A 16,486-nucleotide genomic window follows, 5' to 3' on the forward strand; every position below is an offset into this window, starting at 1 on the left:
AGAATTTCCCAAAATTAATGACAGACACCAAACTATAGATCCAGGAAGCTCCAGAGAACACCAAACAGAATAAATTATAGAACAAGCAAAAACAAAACAAAACAAAAACAGAAGACTTCACCTAAATATATCATATTTAAATGGCAGAAAAACAGAAACAAAATTTCTGAAAGAAGGTGGGGTGGGTGGTTGACAATATTATTACCTATAAAGAAACAGAAATAAGAAATGGTGGAATTCTTCACAGACTGAGCAGGCAAGGGAGAGTGGAATAAAATATTTAAAGTAGTGAAGGAAAATACCACCAATGTAGAATTCTCAATCAAATAAAATTATCCTTCAAAAGTGAAGGAGAAGTACTTTCTTAAGCAAACACTAAGGGAATTTTCATTAATAGTACTGCCTTGCAAAATGTTAAAGAAGCTCTCTAGAGAAATATATATATATATATCTATATATATAGATATATATATGTATATATGAAATTCAGCACTACATAAGAAAAGAAGTGCATCAGAGAAAATAAAGTTAAATAAAATATTTCATTTTTCATATTTCTAAATGATCTAACAGAGAGGTGCTCAAAATAATAATAACAAGAATGTGTTGGTGATTATAGCAAATTGATAAAATAACAGCAATGTTATAAGGGTTGGAATGAAGAAATTGAGAATACTCAGTTAAAAGATACCTACAACATTTTTGAAACAACATACTGCTATGTAAAATGGACTTGGATTGGTTGTAAATGTACATTTCAAATACCAAGACAACCAGTAAAAAAGTCAAAAAAGGAGGTATAAATGATGTAGTAAGAGAGAAGAGAAAACTGAATGAAAAAGACTTCTCAATTAAAAGTAGAGAAGGCAGAGAAAGAATGAAAGACAAAAAATGTGTAAAAAATAACACACTACTGCATGTCATCTGTAAGAAACCAAATTTAAATATAAAGACAGATAGATTAAAAGGATAGGGTTGGAGTAAGATACCCCATGTTATCAATAATCAAAAGAATAATGGCATAGCTTTATTGATTTCAGATAAAGCAGAGTTCAGAACATAAAGAGAAGCTTTACATTATTATAAAGGAGTCAATTCTGTTAAAAAGAAACTCCTCAAAATTTATGCATCTAACAATAGAATATCAAAATACAACAGTCAAAAACTAGAGTATTTAGGGTAAATAGACAAATCACTAATTAAAGATGGAGACTTAAACAGCCCTCTCTCAGTAATTGACAGATCCAACTGGAAAAATATTGGAAAGGATAGAGCTAAACTGAGCAATGCCATCAATCAATTATATCTAACTGGCAGCCATTAAATATCCAATGACAGGAGAATTCATATTTTTCTCAAGTTCATACAGAATATTAACTATGATAGATCACATTCTAAGCCATAAAACACATCTTAACACATGTAAGAGAATAGAAATCATACAGCATATACTCTCAGACCTCAATGGAACCAAACTAGAAATCATTAACAAGAAAGATGACTAGAAAACTGCCAAATATTTGGAAATTAAACAACACACTTTTATTTATTTATTTATTTTTAAAAATTAAATTATGTTAGTTTTAAATTTTAAATTTAATTTAATTTTAAATTAAAATTATGTTAGTCACCATACGGTATATCATTAGTTTTTGATGTAGTGTTCCATGATTCATTGTTTGCATATAACACCCAGTGCTCCATGCAATACATGCCCTTCTTAATACCCATCACACATTTTTAAAACATTTGAATCAAATAAGTCTCAAAATAAATTAATATGTGTGTGTGTACACACACACACACACACACACACACACACATATATATGCACTAAATGAAAATGCAAATGTAATTGCCCAAGTTTGTGGGATGTAGTGATAGCAATGTTTACAAGGAAATTTAGAGCATATAATTCATATATTACAATAGAAGAAAGATCTAAAATCAGTAGTTTAAGTGTCTACCTTAGGAAACTAAAGAAAGAAGGGTAATATAAACCTAAAGCAAACAGAAAAAATAATAAAAATTATAATGGAAACTAGTAAAAATGAAACAGGCAAATAGTAGAGAAGATCAATGAAACAAAAAGCTGGTTTTTGAAAAGTTTTTGATAAACTTCTAATCAAGCTAACTAAGAAAAAAAAAAAAAGAGAGACAGAAGACCCAAATTACTAATATCAGAAGTGAAAAAAAAGGTGGTCTCCATTTTTCCTGTGGACATTAAAAAACTAATAAAGGAATATGAACAACTCCATGCCTATAGATTCTATGACATGGATGAAAAGAACCAATTCTTCGAAAGACTGATCTTATACAATCACACAAGGATAAGTAGATAATCTGAATTCCTGTTAAAGAAGTTGAATCAATAATTAATAGGCTTCTGAAATGAGACCACCAGGCCCAGATAGATTCACTGTTGATCTACCAAAAAATTTTAAAGAATATAGATCAATTCTCTACAATCTCATCCAGATTGTAGAAAGGGATGAATTCCTAGTTCATCTATGAAGTCACAATTATGCTAAGATAAAAACTAGAAAAAAGTATGACAAAAATAATACACAAATCAATATTTCTCATGAATATAGATGCAAATATTGTCAACAAAATACTAGCAAATAGAATCTAATTATGTACAAAAGTAATCATACATCATGAACAAGTAGAATTTATTCCAGGTATATGGCACTGATTCAACATTCAAAATCACTTAATACAATCCATTACTTCAAGACTATAAAATAGAAAACCAATATGATTATATCAATAGATGCAGAAAAATTATTTGACAAAATTCAACACCCATTCATGATAAAAACTCAATAAACTAGAAATAAAGAGAAACTTCATTTTAATAAAGAACATCTACAAAAACTTGCAGCTCACATCATGCTTGTTAGTTGGAAACTAAACATTTTTACCCTAAAAATGAGAAGAAAGCAACTTTGTACTAAAATTCCTAGCTAGTGCAATATGACAAGAAAAATAAATTAAATGTATATTAATTGAGAGAAAAATACAAAACTGTCTTTGTTGGCAGATGACACAATTTCCTATGAATAAATCCTAAAGAATTCACATGAAAATGCATACACACACACACACACACACACACACACAACTACTAGAACTATTACATAACATTGTAAAACCAAGTTACCATATAAAAGTCCATTGATTTCCACTATGGCAGCAGTGAACAATTTGGATTTGAAATTTCAAACATAATGTCACTTTCATTACCACTAACAAATAAGAAAGACTTAGCTATATATATTTAACAAAATATATGCAGGGTATAGGTAACTCTGACAAAAATTAAAGAGATTATAAGTGAAGAGCTAATCCATGTTTATGAATAGAATAACTTAATATTGTTTTTTTCCAAGTTTATGTATAAATTCAAAGCAATCCCAGTCAAAATCCCAGAAAATTATTTAGTGTATATTTAAAAACTGTGTCTCAAATTTATATGGAAAGACCCAGAATAGCCACCAGAAGGCCAAACTGACACTAAACTTCTTCATGTTTTGCTGTAAAGTTATAATAAAGACAGTTTAGTGCTAATTAAATAATAGATCAATGGAACACAATAGAGAGCCAAGAGAAGGACCCATACAAATATAGTCAACTGATCCTTGATAAGGATAATTCAATGGGGAGATTAAAATCTAGTCAACAATTATGCTGGAAAAATTTTACATTGATATGAAAAAACAATAATTATAGACATGTTTCCTGTAAATTAACTCAAAATGGATTGTAGATCTAAAAGTAAAACATCAAACTATAAACATTCTGGAAGATATCATAGGAGGAAACTGAGGTGAGCTTAAGACTGGCAATTAATTTTTAGATACAACACCAAAAATATCATCTATGAAAGCATAAAATAAGTTGGAATTCTGAGCAATATATTTTTATCAGATATTTATCAGATAATAAAAATTCATGCTATTATCTGGGAGAAAATATTTATAAAATATATATCTGATAAAGATGTATTCTAAATATACAAAGGGCTCTTTAAACTTTAGAATGAGAAAACATAAAATGAATTAAAAAACTGGAAACTGGGGGCATCTAGGTGCCTCAGTGGGTTGAGTGTCTGACTCTTGATTTTGTCTCAGGTCATGATCTCAGGGTTGTGAGATCAAGCTCCATGTCAGGATCCATGATGAGTGTGGAACCTACTTGGGATTCTTTCTCCTCTCCTTCTGCCCCTCCTCAGTACCCACCCTCCCCACTCCTCTTAAAAAAAAAATGGGGGCAGAATAGATCTGAATAGATCTTAAAACATATACAGGTGATTAATAAACATAAAAATGTCTAACATAATATGCTATTAAAGAATTACAGATTAAAATAACATTGAAAGACTACTACATATCTATTAGAATGAACTTAATCCAAATTATTGAATACCAAATATGGAAAAGAATGGAGCAATAAGAAATCTCATTCATTCCTGGTGAGAATGTAAAATGATATAGCCACTTTGAAAGACCGTTTGGCAGTTTTGACAAAGCTGAACATAGTCTAAGCATGTAATCCAGTAATACACAAATGAGTTGAAGAATTGGATACAAACAAGATTCTGCACATGGTTATAGTAGCTTTATCCATAACTGCCAAACAATGGAAGCAATTAGGATACCCTCAATAGGTGAATATATAAACAAATTTTGGTACATCCATATAATGGAGTGTTACTCAACAGAAAAAAAAAAAAGAAATAAGCTATCAAATTACCAAATAAGATTTCCTAAAATGCACATAGCCCAAGGGAAGGAAGCTACTCTGCAAAGATTACACTACACAGTGTATATTTCCAGTTATAGGACACCCTAAAAAAGGCAAAACTATGTAGATAGTAAAAATATCATTTTTTCCCACAGGGCATGAAAGAGGGTAAAGTGAGTGAATGAACTGCATGGGATTTTTAGGGTGCTAAAGCTATGAAGGATGACACTGCAATGATGTTAAAACATCTTTAACATGCATGATGTGCATTTGTGAAAACACAGGAACTGTACAACTCAAAGAGCAAACCCTAATGTTAATTATGGACTTTAGTTAATAATAATGTATCAGTATTGGGGCACCTGGGTGGCTCAGTTGGCTAAGCATATGAGTTTGGCTCAGGTCATGATCTTAAGGGTGCTGGGAATGAGACCCACACCAGGTACCCACTCAGCAGGTGGTCTGCTCTTCTTTCTCCCTATACCCCTCCCCTTGCTTGTACTCTCTCTCTCAAGTAAATTAAAAAAAAAATTTTTTTTAAATAATAATAATGTATCAGTATTAATTCATTAGTTGAAACAAATATACCACAGTAATTTAAGAAAATGTTAAAATAAGGGGCGATCAATGAGAGGGGTTATATCTGATCTCTGTACTACCTGGTTAATTTTTCTGTGAACATAAAATTGCTCATAAAATAAAGTATATTAATTTTTTTTTTTTTTTTTTTTTTTTTTTTTAGAGAGAAATCACAAGCAGAGGGAGTGGCAGGCAGAGAGAGAAGCAGGGTCCCCGCTGAGCAAGGAGCCCCATGTGGGGCTCGATCCCAGGCCCTGGGATCATGACCTGAGCTGAAAGCAGCCGCCCAACCAACTGAGCCACCCAGGCGCCCCAAAATAAAGTATATTAATTTTTTTAAAAAGGATGAAGTAATTCTCAAGTATTGGAAAAATAATTTTTTTATAAATTTAACTTAACATTTCCTAAATATTGCAAAATTTGTAGTAAAAATATTTTCCATTGCTATACCTATTGGAAATGGAATTTTTTCATTATACTACAAACAAAATTAAATAGGGAAGTATATTTGATGTAATATCAAAAGAAATAACTTCTAGACAATTTTGAATATAGACAAGATAATAAAGACAAAATCTCTATGTTAAGTAACAAATGAGAGCATTTGTTATTTTATAATGTATAACAAAATAAAATGCAAATAATTATTTGTATCTCATATTTAATTCTCATTAGGTGAGATTAGATGGCTTCATAGATTCAGTCTGACTCTTGATTTCGGCTCCTGTCATGATCTCAGAGTCTTAAGAGCTAGCCCCACATTGCCTCTGCCCTGGTCATGGAGCCTGCTTAAAATTCTCTCCCTCTCAAAAAAAAAAAAAAAAAATTCTCATTTCAAAAACTATTTTATTATTTATAAATATTAGAAATGTAAAGTTTAAGTGTGGTATATGAATAACATTTTGGCAATTTTTTGGTGAAAAAAGAATTTTCCTATGAGATTTTTTTATTGTTTTATCTAATAAATCCTGATCTATGTATGGGATTTTATTAGTGTTTTGTGAACACAGTATTATAAATGTGCTCTTAGGCCCAGATATTTTATATTAATCAACTCCCGCTCAATTTTTTTCTTAAAGATTTTATTTATTTATTTGACAGGTAGAGAAGGAACACAAGCAGCAAGAGTGGGAGAGGGAGAAGCAGGTTCCCTGCTGAGCAGGGATTCTGACTCAGGGGTTTGATCTCAGAACTCAGGGATCATGACCTGAGCCTAAGGCAGACATTTAAAAAGACTGAGCCACCCAGGTGTCCCTCCTGTTCAGTTTTTAACAGAAACTTTTGGGCAATATGTCTTCAGATTTAATCACAAACAATACATTTAAGGCTTTTTCTCTTACTTTCCTCAGTGAGTTCCATGTGTCTTAATCTCTTGTATTTACTTCTGTTTAAAATGTCTTTAAGGTGGCTAGTTTAAAAAAAAAAATCATGTGAATCTTAAACCTTTGTTTTATTTAAAAAAAATCTATTCACTCATTCAACATAAAGTATATTTCTTTGAGTTGCTCATGTGAGAAACAAGTTGTATATCAACTTGCAATATTTTTCTTTATAACTTAATTTGGGGGCTTCTGTTCAAGTCCAGTGTTAATTTTCTCTGTCCCAGTATCCTACTACTTTGGATGTATTTCTTCTAATCACGATTATCCAGGCTCTCAATCTGTCTTAGTTTTAGGTGTCTAGACTGCCTCTTCCTGAGACATGCCCTGAGGAATCCCAATTTCAAAAACAACCCCTTAAGTATGTTAAAAACCATTCAGCATTTTCCATTACATATGTAATAGGACAAAAATGGATCACTAGAAAGAAACCTGATCTATTGAAATGGAGAACAAGCTTTGAATTTGCACCCTAGATTCAAAATCATTATAATTTTTTAAAAATTTACATACTTTATCAGAGGCATCACATCCTCCAAGAAAAAGAAAGAGGGGATGTTTCTAACAATACCTATAGATCTTTTTACTGGTTCTTTTCACTCCTTATTATCCATAGATGTCACATGTGCATGATTTCTGCTGTGCTGGGGAGAATCACAGCTATTAGCTATCATCACAACTCATATCCACCTCTGGTGTGATATTGCCAAAAGATTCTTCACAAATCTATATGATGAAACATCTTTTACCTACTACCCCTTCTCACAGAAGTGCAAGGAATTAAAAACAAACAAACAAACTGGAATCTCTGCTAAAAGGAGATATTTTTTATCTAATAAGACACTGTTTTCATTGGATTTATTAGATTATCTCCTTAGATTTTATTATTTTTTTTACAATTTAGTATTATTATGCACTGAATCACTGACAATTATATATTAGTGTCAGATATGTTAACTCAAAATTATCCTTTTGAAATGTTTTTCAGGATCCTTCTTAATTATTCCAGCTGTCTGAGACTTTCCAACATACCAAGAAAGAACAAATTACTTCTTTTTCCCATTTAGCAAATTCATTTTTTGTCTCTTTTTCTCAAGACGGCATTCCATAAATCTTTAAGTCTCCAAAAATTGCTTTAAAATAATTTTGGTACTAAAATATAAAATCAACTCTTTATAACCACATACTTTAAAAATTAAGGTTTCATACTTTGGCATTTTATTTGCTATATTGCTCAGTAATTGTAATATTTATTTGTTCTTAAATATATCTGATTGGCCACATGTTAAATGATGGAGTTAGGGGCGCCTGGGTGGCTCAGCGGGTTAAAGCATCTGCTTTCGGCTCAGGTCATGATCCCAGAATTCTGGGATGGAGCCCCGCATCGGGCTCTCTGCTCAGCAGTGGGCCTGCTTCCTCCTCTCTCTCCGCCTGCCTCTCTGCCTCCTTGTGATCTCTGTCTGTCAAATAAATAAATAAAATCTTTAAAAATAAATAAATAAATGATGGAGTTAGCATTGCTCTAAGAGTTCTAACTTAAGTATTTTCTAAATTCTTTAAGTTTACTATTCAATATTTACTGGTTGTATAAGGCACATTATCTATTTTAATTAGGAGAGATGGCATTAGGTGATATAAAATCATGGGTACTCTATTGAATTATAAAAAGTATTTCAGGAATTAAAATGATTTCCTAATTAGAACTGTATATTAAAGCTATGAGTTTTTCAAGTACAAAAAAACACTTATGCTCAGAAATGTCCAAAATGAGCACTTTTATACAATAGTACCCTTGTGTGCAAACTATAAATTCTTTTCATTCCTAGATGTATTTTTTTAAATTATCATACTATATTTTCAAAACTGCTTCAGTGCAGTTAGTCATAAAATAGTCTAGTCAAGGCAACTTTAATGCAGTTATAATCCAATCAATAAAAAAATACATCCCCCTACCAAATATTAAAAGCAAATAAATTAATAGGTTTGTACAGTAGTTATTAAGAGGAAGAGAAGTAGAAAATGGATCAGAGAATGAGGAGCCAGATGAAGGGTAGACCTCTATAGATCTACCTGTAGGGCTATACTGTAGACACCTTAAAGAATTTGGATTTAGTTTCAATATAATGGAAATAATTTGGAGAGATTTAGGCAGTATGGTACCTTGCTATCATTTACTTCTTTTTCTTAAATAAAAGCTAGAGTGTAGAAATAAGACTGTATTAATGTCATTGACATGTTAAGTCAGAATATATATATTTGAAATCTGGATTATCAGTAGGTTCAGATAATACAAGTAAAGGATATGGTCAAATGTCTCAGATGCCATGTCAACTGCCCCAGTTACATCAACAATTCTCCTTCAGCTCACACCTGTGGCATCATTAGTTTTTCTTCACCAGGAAAAGAGTTTTGGTCAGGTTCAAGATTGGGATATATATATTACAATAGAATAAAAATGGGTGCTGCCAATGATAGTCTTACACTGACAGAGGCTAAGAAAAGTAATACACATAATTTCAAGCAGTACACCTAGTCATCATCCTTGTATATAGGAAGAAGTGGTTAAAAGCCATGTTGTACATAGACTCTCAAACAAATGCCTTGACTATTTTGTTTGGTCTCTGATGAAGCAAGGTTGCAATAGTTAACAAGAGAGTCTTAGAAAAAGGCTTCTGGATGAGTCTATGGGAATCAGCACAAGTGGTTGAATTTTTGTGTCGCATGTCCTGAGAACAGCATCTTCTGCAGAAGAGATACTGAACCACTATATTTATAATGTGTGGCTATTAACCGGTCTTCATCCTTGGTCACTACTGTGTTTGCCTAACACACCTGTGAAAAGAGTACTTCCAGTGTCCAGTATGAAGGATATGTGCAGGCCCAACAGTGTGAACTCCCTCTCACCAAGTTTATTCTAGTTACTGCCAGAGCTAAAGTCACCAGCAGAGATCAAACCGTCCCTCTGATGGCAGGTGAACTCATGAGACTGCCCTTTCACCATGAAGGGGCAGGAATTTGTCTGAAGTGGAATTATATGTATTTTAAGTATAAGGAAGAGATAATAAAACACCATAAGGACATCACGGCCCCTTATTACTATTGTAATTATTCTTCTAGAAGTTGTGACCAGCTCTTACAGTGGATAATCAGTAACTTAACATAATGAGTGGATCTAAGTTGTGGAAGGAGAGGACCAGAGTACAGAAGAACTTGTTGGTGACTCCACCTATATACATCTTGTCATGTAGTACAGACCAATTCGATTGTTTCCTAACGTAAACACTGATTCGTTATTGCTGAAAACATTCAGATGTTCAGTCTGTGCCTGTGCCAGGCTAGAAATGCCAAGGAAGTAATGACCCCAGAATCCTTCTTAACCAATAGGAAATTATGGCTCAATATCCACAGGTGAAAACTACTTATAAAACACTTTATTAGCTATCTTTCCTATAAGTATTTCCTTTTATCACCTCCAAAACATATATTTTTTGCACTAAAAACTTGGGTTCTTGTCTAACTTTGGGGAAACTTCTTGAAGACAGTCGAATAGACATTCCCTCCACTCTGTTTTTATGAATATGTAGAGCAGTACAAAGGAGAGGTCCTGGTTTACTGGAATCTTGGCTATTTGCAGCTTAGCAATTCTCTCTGAAGAATAATGAAAGGTAAGAGGATTGTGTGTACTTTGATATTTCCTTCCTTATAATCACTCCCTTAATTAACTATATTTTAATAACTTTAGGATGTTATTTATATATGTGGCCATATTCCCTTTTTCACAGCAATCACTATATCTAAATTTTGGTGATGATGTTCATTCTCTGTTCCACATGGATCTCCTAAACTAAAAGACTGAACTTTAACATGTGTGGAAATATACACTTTATGTAAAATAATGGGAAATAGGTAAGGGGAATCTGGATTTGTTAGGTCATTTGGCTCGAGTGGCAGGGCTTGCACCAAAGTTTGGATTAACTGAAAAGTCTTTTCTTGTGCTGAACGTTATTCAAAATGTGTAGCTTTAGGGCACCCGGGTGGCTCAGTCAGTTAAGCAACTGACATCAGCTCATGTCATGATCTCAGAGCCCTGGGATTGAGCCCCACCTCAGGCTCCATGCTCAACAGGAAGTCTGCCTGTCCATTGCGCCTACCCTGCTTGCGTACTCTTTCTCTCTCAAATAAATAAGTAAAATCTTTTAAAAAATTACATATTTAAAGACTTCTTTAAAATATATTGGAGACCATGCCTACCTGACATACTTATTTCCTCTGAAATTCAAGAAGGTTGGGCAAGTTTTGTACCACTTTCTTAGAGGTAGAGATTACAACAATTCAGCAATTGCTGTTTGGTTTTAGATAGTATTTTGACATGCCCCAGAGCACTGCATTCCAGAAGCTTCACCATATTTTTTGTTTTATTTATTCCATCACTTGATCTATCTGTAGATCTCTTTATCTATAGATAGATCTAGATCTAGATAGATAGATAGATGGATGATAGACAGATAATCTGGTAACTGCTACCTGGTGTTCCATGTTTAGTCAACCTGCTGTACAATCAGTACAGTGGTTCTTGATGATGGTCCCAAAATGAGAGTTGCTTAATAATTCTGTAGACTAAATTATGACAGAAAGATGAAGTTATCTGGAAAGAAATGTTGCTGTTACTGTCAATTGAAAACAAGTAGTTTGTAGTATTTGTGGGTGCCTGGATAGAATATAAAACGTAAGCCTGAAAGATTATAAAAGATGACAGGATCTGTGTTGATTTGCTCAAGTAAAGAGATTATATTAGGAAACTGCCATTAAAGCTAATATCAGTTATGTTTATAATAATCCTCATATTCTCTAAGATTCATGTGTTTTCTACATAAACCAAAGAAGCTAAAAACTGAAGGAAGTGGTCGGGATTGCCAGTCTTCAACATTTTCAGTCCCTGTTAGTGGCATTAGTTTTTGAAATCCACAACTGATGTGGTATTATATGTTTATTGCTATTTTAGTAAAGAGGGAAAGGGCTTTAGCAAAGCTTTCTTATCACAAGAAGCCAATGTGGATATTGTGCCAGGTTCCATTGCAGTTAATTCACATTTGCATGTAGGAACTAAAAGAATAAGCACAAGGTAGGCTTACACATACACTAGATCTTTTTGTGGTGTTACTCAAACCATTCTCTGACTCCTTCTGCTTTCCATCTGAGTGACAAATCACAGTGACTTTCTGTGACACCAGAAATGCATATTGATTCAAAGCCCATAAGCCAAAATATTGTAACTCCATATTCCCTTTCTCCAGAACTAGAGGGTTTTATATTTATCATCTATCTTATCTATCATTTATCATCTATCTATCTATCTATCTATCATCTATCTATATCTCTCTATCTTTCATCATCATCATCATCAACTATCATCTAACATCATCATATATCTATGTAATTATGTATCTATTATTTTTTAATCACAGGTCCAATAGGACTTTTTTTTTTTTAAAGATTTTATTTATTTACCTGACAGACAGAGATCACAAGCAGGCAGAGAGGCAGGCAGAGAGAGAGAGAGAGGGAAGCAGGCTCTCCGCTGAGCAGAGAGCCCGATGCAGGGCTCGATCCCAGGACCCTGAGATCATGACTTGAGCCGAAGGCAGAGGCCTTAACCCACTGAGCTACCCAGGTGCCCCAATAGGACTTTTTTTAGGTTGCTCATTTATTTTGGTTCTAGAGGCACCATGATCAATTGTGGTTGAAACTGTAGTTCAAACCTTTTTGCTGATAGGCTTCGCCCTGCTCTTCATTACAGTGGTTATGGCCATTGTGTTTCTGGTGGTTACATGCTGGAGTTACTGATGGTCTCAAGCACAGTATCATTCAAGACTGATAAAAAATTGGAAATTACCCTAGGTATTTCTAGCCAAAATAGATTTAAGATAAGTAATTAAATACTGAGAAAATCTCATAGGACTGTGTCTGGACTCTTGGACTCAAATTCACACCAGTGATTCCGTAACAGAAAGGTCAATAAATAGTGCAGTCACTGCTGCTCTTCTGTGTTCTTAAGTTGAAACAGTTTCTGAACACCTATAAATCTAGTAATCAGATAGTAGAATGTGGGGTCTACAACCTATTGCACATTCTCATATATGGTCATCTCTGCCTTCATTCTGTTTTTCAAGTCTTAAGCTTTTGCATTTAATTGATACAATTCATGTCTTTTCTAGAATATTAGTTGCAAAATGTCATGAAAAGGTAGTTTTTGCTTAGAAAAGATAATGTTATTATTAAAACATATGGTGATTATAAAAGAAAAAGTCACTGCTTTATCCAGTAATCTTTCCATCATCTTAAAAATATCTGAAGACTGATAATTGAGATTAAAAATTTCTCCAGGATAAAAGAAAGAAAGAAAAAAAAGTTTCAATATAGGAAGGGGAAAATGCCTCTTCAAAAATTGCTTTGCCTCTACTTATTACTTTATGTGCATGTGTTTTGTTTTCAAGAAAAATGGCAAAAAGTGATGAAAAATAGAAGCACCTAATTTTTTGAGGACTTATGATGTGCTTTTTGAGCAGTGTTTGGCATATTACATGTATTGACTATTTTATTTTTCACTAGAACCCTAAAAGATAGTGTATTTATTTCATTTTATAGATGAGAAAATTAAGACATGATATGTTAAATGAAATACCAAATATAACAGCAGCAAGCAGCAGAACAGGGTGTCAGCCTCAGGTAGTGTGTTTCCAAGGTGTGTTCCCTGAACCACTATTATATCATTTCTAGTTTAATATTTTTGAACATAAGGTTCTACCTTGCTGGACTCTGATTATTCTCATGGCTATTTCTTTCCAGCCGTTGAAAGACTATAAAAACTTTTAAGGATTTAGAGTTTCTCAGACAGCTTTTCAGTTTTTTCTCAAGGTTTTCTTGACCTGGGCACTCTTGCCTGTATTCATTAAATTAATTTATATTTTCTAAGTAAACTCTATACCTCATTTTCCTTCATAAAATCTTTTAATATGAAAATAAGGGTGTATATCATGTACTCAAATCTATCAAATATCCATCTATTTATCATCTATCTAGCTCTTGTGAATTTTGATAATAAGAGAAATATATGTTAAATTGCTACAGAAAGAGAAGGTATAGAACTTACAGATTTGCAATAACTGTAGAATGATTGAAATTAAATTTGAATATAGAAATATGTTTCTAAATACATTGTTTTCCTTCCCAGCATTAAAACTATTCTTCTTCATCATCAGAGTTGTTTTGTTTATGTATAAATGGAATGAAATACTGAAATAAAAGAGAAAGCAAAGATGATTAGCTATGAATATTAAAAAAGGGCAGATGTTATGTAACCTACTGTAAAAAAGGTACTTCCCAAGGTAGAAATTAATTAACTTCCCCATGAAAATATATACGAGCATCATTATGATCATGCCATATGTGTGATTCTCTCAAAAGGGAGGAAATGAATGGTCAATTAGCTAAAACTCAATGTGGACATTAGTCCCTTGCTTGCACAGCTAGGTTGTCAAGTAAATAACTAGCAGTAAATAGAGAGGCAATATCTATAACAATTTATAGAAGCACAAATTTGCAAGCATTTGTAATCTGCTCTAAACAGATTACTAGGGACACAAATCTGACTTATCTAAGTGTCAAATGCTTCATCTGTGAAATGAGATCACTAGAAGCCAGGATCCCTTAAAAACAACAACAACATAAGTGACTCTTAATCTCACAAAACAAACTGAGGGTTGATGGGGGGAGGGGGTTGGGGGGGGGGGGGTTATGGACATTGGGGAGGGTATGTGCTATGGTGAGTGCTGTGAAGTGTGTAAACCTGGCGATTCACAGACCTGTACCCCTGGGGATAAAAATATATTATATGTTTAAAAAAAAATAATAAAATTTAAATTAAAAAAAAAACAAAAAAAAACACAACAACAACAAAACATTTTTTTCTGAATTTCTTCTCATCCTATGTACTTGAAAGGATATATCACTGTTATCCATTTTTGATGGATGGTTCAATTAATGAATAATTGTATGATATAAAATTATTATTTATTAAAAAGAATGATTGAGGAATCCCAGGACAAAAGAGATGACTGGAAATATTATTGTCATAGCTTTCCACTCTGAGTGGCTTGGAGATGTCAGTGTATTTTTGTATAAAATACTGCATATAGCATTTAGCACTCTCATTTCTAAAGTTGACCCTTTTTAATTTCACTAGTTATTTTTTAAATTCAACCAGATATTATCAAATCAGATCAGAACTGTCTGATACACTGAGTAATTAGAAATGTATTTTTATACTGAGAATTGTTTTAAAATTGCCTTCACTATTTTTTTTTTTTTTGAACTTCAGAGAGCATGTAGAAACAGATTGGAAAATTCTTCTCATGATTCTGACTTTCTACAATTCTAAGAAGAACTTGGTCCATCTCAGGAAATATTACTTCTAAACATTAATATTTGTCCGGAATTCCCTTCATAGGAAAAAGTCATTAATGTTTGGAACCTTTTTCCAGAAGCAATTGTGCTACCTGTAACCTTTTTTCACTTTAAATATGGAATCTAAAAAATAAAGGTATTTCATGAGATTATCCCATTCTATCCTTCTACCAACCAGATTGTTCTCAATTTTGTTGAGAGAAATGCATGAATTTATTGCCAAAATCATCTAAAGTTAATATTTAGTGATCACTATAGTAAATAGTAAAAGTTATGAATAAAGTCAAAGTGTTTAGATATTACTACATAAAATAATCAAAACTTTGTTACATGTGCTCTAGAATATATAATATTAAGTAAAAATGCTTTGAAACATGAACCATTGTGTTAATATTCTAATTAGTATACTAGTCGGTAACAAGGGAAAAAAAAAAAGGGTCAGTAATTCTGACTTAAAAATGTCCTTTCTGAATACTTTTGGCTATTACAGAATAATGATACTTGGTCTTTTTTATGTCACAAATGTACCCTGTGTCTATCCTGTGACAATTGGCTTGAGTCTAAATTAAACCCATTTAAACTGCCAGTCTTGCTGAGCTCCATTTTCACTGAGCACTATTAATTCATTTATTAATATCCTACTTCCATTGACTGACTGAAGCTTGCAATTTCTGGAGATGTATGGATCTGAAACTAATATTCAGTTCTCCTCTTTTGTAAATTCAAGTTGTAATGGTTATGGCATCATATGTCCTGTCTCCTATTTTAGATCATCAAAATAGGAACCTCATTTAGAAACAGAGATAGGTGGATTCCCTTCTGAGCAACATCTATAGCAATGTAAATGACTCCATTTTGAATTTTCATGTTAAGGAAAATTTGCAATTATCAACTCACTAGAGAACATGTGAAAATGTTTCCTGTTTAAATGTCTTTTTTTCTTTTTAAAAATGATCATTGGGACGCCTGGGTGGCTCAGTTGGTTAAGTGGCTGCCTTCGGCTCAGGTCATGATCCCAGCGTCCTGGGATCGAGTCCCACATCGGGCTCCTTGCTCATCAGGGAGCCTGCTTCTCCCTCTGCCTCTGCCTGCCATTCTGTCTGCCTGTGCTTGCTCTCTCTCCCTCTCTCTCTCTCTGACAAATAAATAAAAATTAAAAAAAAAAAATAAAAAAAATAAAAATGATCATTAAAAATTAATAGCTTTATTGAGATATAACCGATATGCACATATTTAACCTATTATATATTTCTCATTTATAAATTATTCTGAATTTGTTTTTACTACTGTAACATAAATAGAAACTCTTAACTAAA

This window comes from Enhydra lutris, unplaced genomic scaffold (assembly GCF_002288905.1).
Source record: "Enhydra lutris kenyoni isolate GAN:26980312 unplaced genomic scaffold, ASM228890v2 scaffoldscaffold3, whole genome shotgun sequence".
In the NCBI taxonomy this organism is placed as follows: Eukaryota; Metazoa; Chordata; class Mammalia; order Carnivora; family Mustelidae; genus Enhydra; species Enhydra lutris.